Genomic DNA, 8203 nt, shown 5'->3' with positions numbered 1-8203 from the left:
CCTACTGCCTTCCCCCTCCAGGACATGAGTCTTCTTAATATATTATCTTTATATCCCTTAACACAATGTTTAGCAAAAGCAGACATTTGATAAATATTTTTCAAGTAAAAAAATAAAAGAATGAATGAATATTTACCTTAACACATAACCGTGTTTCATGCCTTTTAGTCTTTTGCACAAGTCTTGAAAACCTTCACACCCCACACCATGGTGCTGCTTCCCGCTATCCCTATCTGTCAAACAGTTACCTATTTATTAATATCTTTCCATACCCAGCTCAACTGTCACTTCCTCCAATGTCTTCACTCACCCCTCCCTACCAAATAGAGCAAAACAGTTCCTTTTCTCTAATATCAAAATACTTTATCATAGTAATGCTATTGTATTACACAAGAAGCAATTGTCATTAACTTGTTTACGTATCTTCTTTCTTAATAGGCTTAAGGGTAAGAACCGTATTTCATTCGACTTATACGTTCCCAAAGCTTAGCATAGAAATTGACATATAGTAATATAGAAGGGGTAGTAAATAATTTTTCAATGAATAAAGAAACAAAAATATGAATCAAAACACAAAAAAATTGGTAAGGGATTTCAAATGACCCTAACTTGTCTAAAAATGAAATTAAAACATATACTTTTCAAATTCAAAAATCTTGATTGTAATTTTTATTGCTTATTTGTATTCCTAAATTTCTGCCTTTTTCATCTTGGAACAGAGGTCTCAGCACACCATATCATGGTCTACACACTAAAGTACCCTGACTAATTTCTAGACCAAACAAAATGAACTAAGCTTGAAATCAGAGTGCAAATGTTTACCCAAAATGAACTCTAACGGTTTATCCATCACACATTACTGGGTAATGAGAAGTATTTGGTATCTGAGTGTGCATAGTTTTCCTTAGAGGAGTCCAAGGTTTGATTTTAAGCAGAAGACATTCCTTTAATTTTGTAAGTCAAAATGTTCTTACAATCAAAGACAGTTGGGTATTTGTGGGGTGAAGACCAAAAGGACATAATAGTAGGCACATGGTATGTAGTAGATAAATATTTGCCAAATAGGTCTGTTGATTATTTGTGGTTGAATAAAATAGGGTAAATCCATGTTATTTCCTATTTACTGTTCCTTAATTAACAGAGAGGATTTTGAGAAGCTATCCTTACTCACCCGGATGTCCTATTTTTCTTTATAGAAAGACTCTATATTAACTCGTTCTCTAACATGAATGCTGCAAAAGTACTCTATGAGAACAAATTATTACATATGAAAATTATGAAATAAAATGTTTTTTGCATTTATATATATATGTATATATATAAAATATGCGCGCGCGCACACACACACACACACACACACACACGTTACATATGCAACTCATACACTCACTCCTAAAATGTTAAGAAGAAAATGTAAGTTGAGATCATGCCCATGGTCAGGAGGAGGGTGTTAAAAAAAAAAAAGGAGGTTCAGAGATGAGGGAAGAATTTTTTTTTGGAGATTCCATGAACAAGCAGGTAGGAGAAGATCCCTGTCCTGGTGAGGCTCTTACAGCTGAAACAAATATCTGAGGCAGCTCTGGCTATGAACCTCATGATTTTGCCCAATTGAGGAAACAAGACTTTGGTCACCACCTGCTAGTGCCCTCAAACAGGCCTGCGTTAAGATGAAACAGTCTTAGTCTTACATGGACTCCTTCCATTTCATAATTCTCTGAAGAGCACCCCCTACAAAGCCCAGAAAGCTCCTCAAACCTGTCTTTTCACCCTGGGTCATTCATTTCTTAGCCACCTCTCTACACGCACAAAGTCAATAAAAGGAGTAGTTGATCTTTCCACTCTGCTGCCTTCTGTCTTCTTTGATCTTATTATGGGGAGAATGAAGAATTGAGCCCTGCTGTAATTAGAGCCCCTGCTGTAATTTTAGTTTGTCTATAAATAATAGCCTTGGAACAAAATGATCTGCCAAGGAGAAAATCTAAGGAAACTGCAAGAGGCATTTGACACTCAAATCAGAGACTGCCTACAGCTTTCCAGAGCTTAGAAGCCAAGCTCCAAGAAGAGTCAAGAATGGCTTTTCCAAAATCATCAGTTGACTAACAGTTGACTAACCAAGCCAAGAGGAGAGCCTTCACCCAGAACCAAATTTGCCAGCACTTTGATCTTGGGTTTTTAGCCTTTAGAACTGTGAGAAAATAAATTTCTGTTGTTTAAGTCACTCAGCCCGTGATATTTTAGTATGGCAGTCACAGCAGACTAATACATAAAAAGAAACCAAAAAAATTACTCAATACCAGAATTGAGTATTTTGTGCATGCGCACACGTGTGCACGCACATACACATATAATTTATATATATCAATTTAAAACATAATTTATATAATTATCATGTATGTTATAAATCATCTTATGTTATAATTTATTTATATAAATTATTGTTATAATTTAAATTCTGCACAGATTTTATGATTCCATTTAAATTCCACATAGATATTACTGGGGGAAACCAGCCCCCAATAATTCAACATAGGTTCTTTTCTGTTTTCCCTAAGTGTCGGCCGGTCTGAGAAATAAAGGGAAAGAGTACAAAAGAGAGAAATTTTAAAGCTGGGTGTCCGGGAGAGACATCACATGTTGGCAGGTTCTGTGATGCCCCTCAAGTCACAAAACCCGCAAGTTTTTATTAGTGATTTTCAAACGGGAGGGAGTGTACAAATAAGGTGTGGGTCACAGAGATCACATGCTTCACAAGGTAATAAAATATCACAAGGGAAATGGGGGCAGAGTGAGATCACAGGACCGGGGTGAAATTAAAATTGCTAATGAAGTTTCAGGCACGCATTGTCATTGATAACACCTTATCAGGAGACAGGGTTTGAGAGCAGACAACTGGTCTGACTAAAATTTACTAGGCAGGAATTTCCTCGTCCTAAGAGGCTTGGGAGCACTACAGGAGACCGAGGCTTATTTCATCTCTTATCTGCAACCGTATAAGACAGACATTCCAAGAGTGGCCATTTTAGAGACCTACCCCTGGGAATGCATTCTCTTTCTCAGGGCTGTTCCTTGCTGAGAAAAAGAATTCAGCGATATGTCTCCTATTCACTTTTGTAAGAGAAATATGGCTCTGTTCCACCTGGCCGTCAGGCAGTCAGACCTAATGATTATCTCCCTTATTCCCTGAACATCGCTGTTATCCTGTTCTTTCTTCAAGGTGCTCAGATTTCATATTGTTTAAACAAACATGCTTTATGAACAATTTGTGCAGTTAACACAATCATCACAGGGTCCTCAGCTTACAAAAATGATGGGATTAAGAGATTAAAGTAAAGACAGTCATAGGAAATCACAAGAGTATTGATTAGGGAAGTGATAAATGTCCATGAAATCTTCACAATTTATGTTCAGAGATTGCAGTAAAGACAGGCATAAGAAATTATAAAAGCATTAATTTGGGGAACTAATAAATGTCCATGAAATCTTCACAATTTATGTTCTTCTGCCATGGCTTCAGTCAGTCCCTCCGTTCAGGATCCTTGACTTCCCGCAAAAAAAAAAAAAAAAAAAAAAAAAAAAATCACTTTTCTCTGTTACATTATTATTGTTTTACCGGACAGTTAATACTCTACTTGAAAAAAGTGAAAGGAAAATCAATACAGTACACTTCTAATAAGTTAATTCTTCAAAATTCACTTAAATAAAAATGGCTTTACCAGGATTATTTTATGAAATGGAGTTCCTGACTACCCCTTTCTCATGAGCGGTTTTTCAGTACTTGATTCTATTTCTTACCATTTCCATGGCTTCACAAGACTAAATCCAAGCAAAGTTTGGCTCTAGGTAGGAATGTTAAGGTGCAGTGGTCTGCATTCTAGTGAGGTTCCTTTCCTCTCTTCTTTCCTTTTCTTTCTCTCCTTCTAAGAATGACATTTGACTCTAAGCCTCCATAACTAGAAAAAGAATTGATCTTCATTTGTATCTTGAAATGATACTTTAGAGGTAATGACAAAGCCATCAAGGATTGGGTAGTTTTTTTTTTTTTTTTTTTTTTTGAGACAGAGTCTCGCTCTGTCACCCAGGCTGGAGTACAGTGGTGCGATCTCTGCTAACTGCAAGCTCCGCCTCCTGGGTTCACGCCATTCTCCTGCCTCAGCCTCCCAAGTAGCTGGGACTACAGGCACCTACCAACATGTGTGGCCAATTTTTTTTTTTTTTTTTTTTTTTTCTTTTTGGTATTTTTAGTAGAGACAGGGTTTCACTGTGTTCGCCAGGATGGTCTCAATCTCCTGACCTCATGATCCACCCACTTTGGCCTCCCAAAGTGCTGGGATTACAGGTGTGAGCGACTGCACCCAACTAGGATTGGGTAGTTTTAGAGAAAGGTGCTATGAGTGTTAAGTTGCTTAGCAAAATAAATCAAAATTATATCAATACATTTGGTATGTTCCATCCTATAGCTCTCTAGCTCTTTGAAATTCTAATTTTGAAGATAATATGAGATTTTAAGGATAATATGCTTCAGAAATATAAAGCACCTGAGGTACAGGCACCAATCCCAAACATCAGACAGAAGACCAACGAAGCCCTTGAAACTGGAAATCAAAAAATAAAGAAAAAAAAAATTCAGGATAAATCTGGAAATCATCTTTAGTTTTCCTGCAGCTTTTGTAATAAATATGGTATGCCTAAAAAAAGACAAGATTAACCTCGGCTCCCCTTGGTCTGACTACTTCTTAATCTTCCCCTCAACTGTCAAGATGTCACTTATTCTAAAATACAAGACTTAACCAACTTGGAGAAAATTGTTCAACTGTCATATGCAAATAATATTTTCTAAAACAGCATTGTAAATAGATAACCTGTGTCATGGAGGACAGAAACAATTAAAGAATTTGATTAATATTTAGAGATAGGGCAATAGAAAAATCTCAGAAATGCAAAATACATGTATGTTTATCTTCCATGGGTTCATCTCAGTTTCACCATGCTATGTTTTTGACAGTTATTCTTTGAGAGATATGTCTAAGAGGTCAAGAATATCTTCCTAATCTTTCCGGCTCTAGTCTGGGTTAAAAATCCCAACAGAGTCGGGTGAATCATGAGGTCAAGAGATTGAGATCATCCTGGCCAACATGATGAAATCCCCGTCTCTACTAAAAATACAAAAATTACTTCTAGTCTGGGTTAAAAATCCCAACAGAGGTGGGTGGATCATGAGGTCAAGAGATCGAGACCATCCTGGCCAACATGATGAAACTCCATCTCTACTAAAAATACAAAAAATTAGCCGGACGTGGTGGCGGGTGCCTGTAGTCCCAGCTATTCGGGAGGCTGAGGCAGGAGAATAGCTTGAACCTGGGAGGCGGAGTTTTGCAGTGAGCTGAGATCTTGCCACTGCACTCCAGCCTGGCAACAAAGCGAGACTCCTTCTAAAAAATAATAATAAAAAAAAATAAAAATCCCTGAATGCCCACACTTGCTTCTTTTGTAGCATCTTACATGCAGAATTTCAGATGTGTATTTATTTTTCAGTCTCTCTTCTTGAAAACAAAAATCATTTTAGACTCACCTCACGTGGTGGGGTTGGTGGCTACCCTCAGTATTGCCTGCATGAGTATCTACCAGGAGTGCAACCAATAGATCCGGCAACTTTGTATCATGTTTTCTAGTAAACCTACCAACAGTCACTGTGCATATTCAAGTGGAGAGAAGTCCAAGCAGTGAGGCCACTGCAGCACTGGCCATCCTTTACAGGGCTGAGCACCTAATTCGCCTTCCTGTCTCCACTTCCCTGCACCCACTAGGAGTCCTGCAGACACAATCAGCCCGAAGCCAGGGCGGCTTCCTTCCTTTTCTGGCAAGATGGCAGACCACGAAGCTGGAGTGACTCTGGGCCGGCCGCATTTTTCCTGCCAGATTCTCGCTACCTTGAGTGTTACCAGGTTGATGCCACTTTCACACGAAGTTATCAGCAGACAAGTCACAGTTAATATAGGTACAATTTGTCATGTAGCTCATGAGAAATCCACCCTTGTCAAAGCTATTTCTGGAGTTGAGACCGTCAGGTTCAAAAATGAACTAGAAATAAATATTACAATCAAGCTTGGATATGCTAATGCTAACATTTATAAACTTGATGACCCAAGTTGCCCTAGGCCAGAATGTTATAGATCTTGTGGGAGGACTACATCTGATGAGTTTCCTACAGACATTCCAAGGACCAAAAGGAACTTCAAATTAGTCAGACATGTTTCCTTTGTGGACTGTCCTGGCCACAATATTTTGATGGCTACTGTGCTGGATGGTGCAGCAGTGATGGATGCAGCTCTTCTCTTTATAGCTGAATCTTTTCCTCAGCATCAGACATCTGAACACCTGGCTGCTATAGAGATCATGAAGCTGAAGCGTAATTTGATTCTACAAAATAAAATTGATTTGGTTAAAGGAAGGCTAAAGAACAATGTGAGCAGATCTTTGTATTTGTACAAGGTACAGTAGCAGAGGGAGTTCCCATTATTCCAATTTTAGTTCAGTCGAAATACAGTATTGACATTGTGAGTACATAGTAAAGAAAATTCCAGTACCCTCAAAAGACTTTACTTCAGAACCCCAACTTATTGTTATTAGATTTTTTGATGTCAAAAAACCTGGCTGTGAAGTTGATGACCTTAAGGGAGGTGAAGCTGCTGGTGGTAGTGTGTCGGGAGTTTATTCCTTCTGGTGGGTTGTTGGTCTAGCTGACTTTAAGAAAGGTGGTGCATCTGGAGTTCATTCCTTCTGGTGGGTTCCTGGTCTGGCTGACTTCAGGAATGAAGCTGTAGAGCCTCATGGTGAGTGTTACAGCTCATAGAAGTAGTGTGAACCCAAAGAGTGAGCAGCAGTAAAATCTATTATGAAGAGTGAAAGAACAAAGCTTCCACAGCATGGAAGGGGACCCAATCGGGTTGCTGCTGCTGGCTCCTGCCGCCAGCTTTTACTCCTTTATTTGATCCTGCCCGTGTCCTGCTGATTGGTCCATTTTACAGAGTGCTGATTGGTCCATTTTTGCAGAAGGCTGATTAGTGCATTTACAATACTGTAGCTAGACACAGAGCACTGATTGGTGCATTTACAATCCTGTAGGTAGACACAGAGTGCTGATTGGTGCATTTACAATCCTTTAACTAGACAGAAAAGTTCTCCAAGTCCCCACCCAACCCAGAAAGTCCAGCTGGCTTCACCTCTCATTAGTCTCCTAAAAGCAGTGTTAAAGGTGGGCCAGGAGATAGAAGTCAGACCTGGTATTGTCTCCAAAGACAGTGAAGGAAAACTCACGTGTAAACCAATCTTTTCCAAAATTGTATCACTTTTTGGCGAGCATAATGATCTACAATATTCTGCTCCAGGCAGTCTTAGTGGAGTTGGAACAAAAATTGACCCCACTTTGTGCCGGGCTGACAGAATGGTGGGGTAAGCACTTGGTGCATTCAGAACCTTACATGAGACATTCACAGAATTCGAAATTTCCTGTTTCCTACTTAGACAGCTTCTAGGTGTATGTACTGAAGAAGACAAGACAGCAGCAAAGGTACAAAAGCTGTCTAAGAATGAAGTGCTCATGGTGAACATAGGATCCCTGTCAACAGGAGGAAGATGTAGTGCTGTCAAGGCTGATTTGGATAAAATTATTTTGACCAATCTAATGTGCACAGAAGTAGGAGAAAAAATTTCCCTTATCCAAACAATTGGAAAATACTGACATTTAATTGGTTGGGGTCAAATAAGAAGAGAAGTGACAATCAAGCCAACAGTAGATGACGACAGAAGAATACCAGTTAAATAATACATTTAGATGGAGTTAGAAGTTGTAATTTCTCTTACCAACCAAGGGGCTTATTTTCAAGGCAGTACTGTGAAATTGATTTCACAGTTCATTACCTTAGTAGGTAGCAGTAAGCTTATTCTCATTTTTTTGGTTGTGAAAACCTAACAGGATCTACAACTAATGTAAAAATTGGCATGATGTTTGATTAAATCTACATTTTAGCAGAAGTTAAGCATTCCCATATGTCTAAATTATACATCAATGCAGTTTGAAATGAAACTTTGCTACAACCAGCCTTTGCTGTAGTACACATACATACCACTGAAACTCCCTGAAATAAAGATTTTCTTTTATTTCATGATTTGTCTTTGCGTGACTCCAGGCAGAAGGACTATTGTA

At 38.7% G+C, this 8203-nt stretch overlaps 1 pseudogene; it reads left to right on the top strand.

Moving 5' to 3' along the window:
- The first annotated feature begins 5862 nt into the window (after nucleotides 1-5862).
- LOC126948934 (eukaryotic translation initiation factor 2 subunit 3, X-linked-like) lies at nucleotides 5863-7822 on the top strand (annotated as a pseudogene).
- Nucleotides 7823-8203: the final 381 nt, after the last annotated feature.

Source organism: Macaca thibetana, chromosome 2 (assembly GCF_024542745.1).
Source record: "Macaca thibetana thibetana isolate TM-01 chromosome 2, ASM2454274v1, whole genome shotgun sequence".
NCBI classification, from domain to species: Eukaryota; Metazoa; Chordata; class Mammalia; order Primates; family Cercopithecidae; genus Macaca; species Macaca thibetana.
The sequence above is the reverse complement of the archived record's forward strand: the minus strand, read 5'-3'. Positions and strand labels throughout refer to the sequence as shown.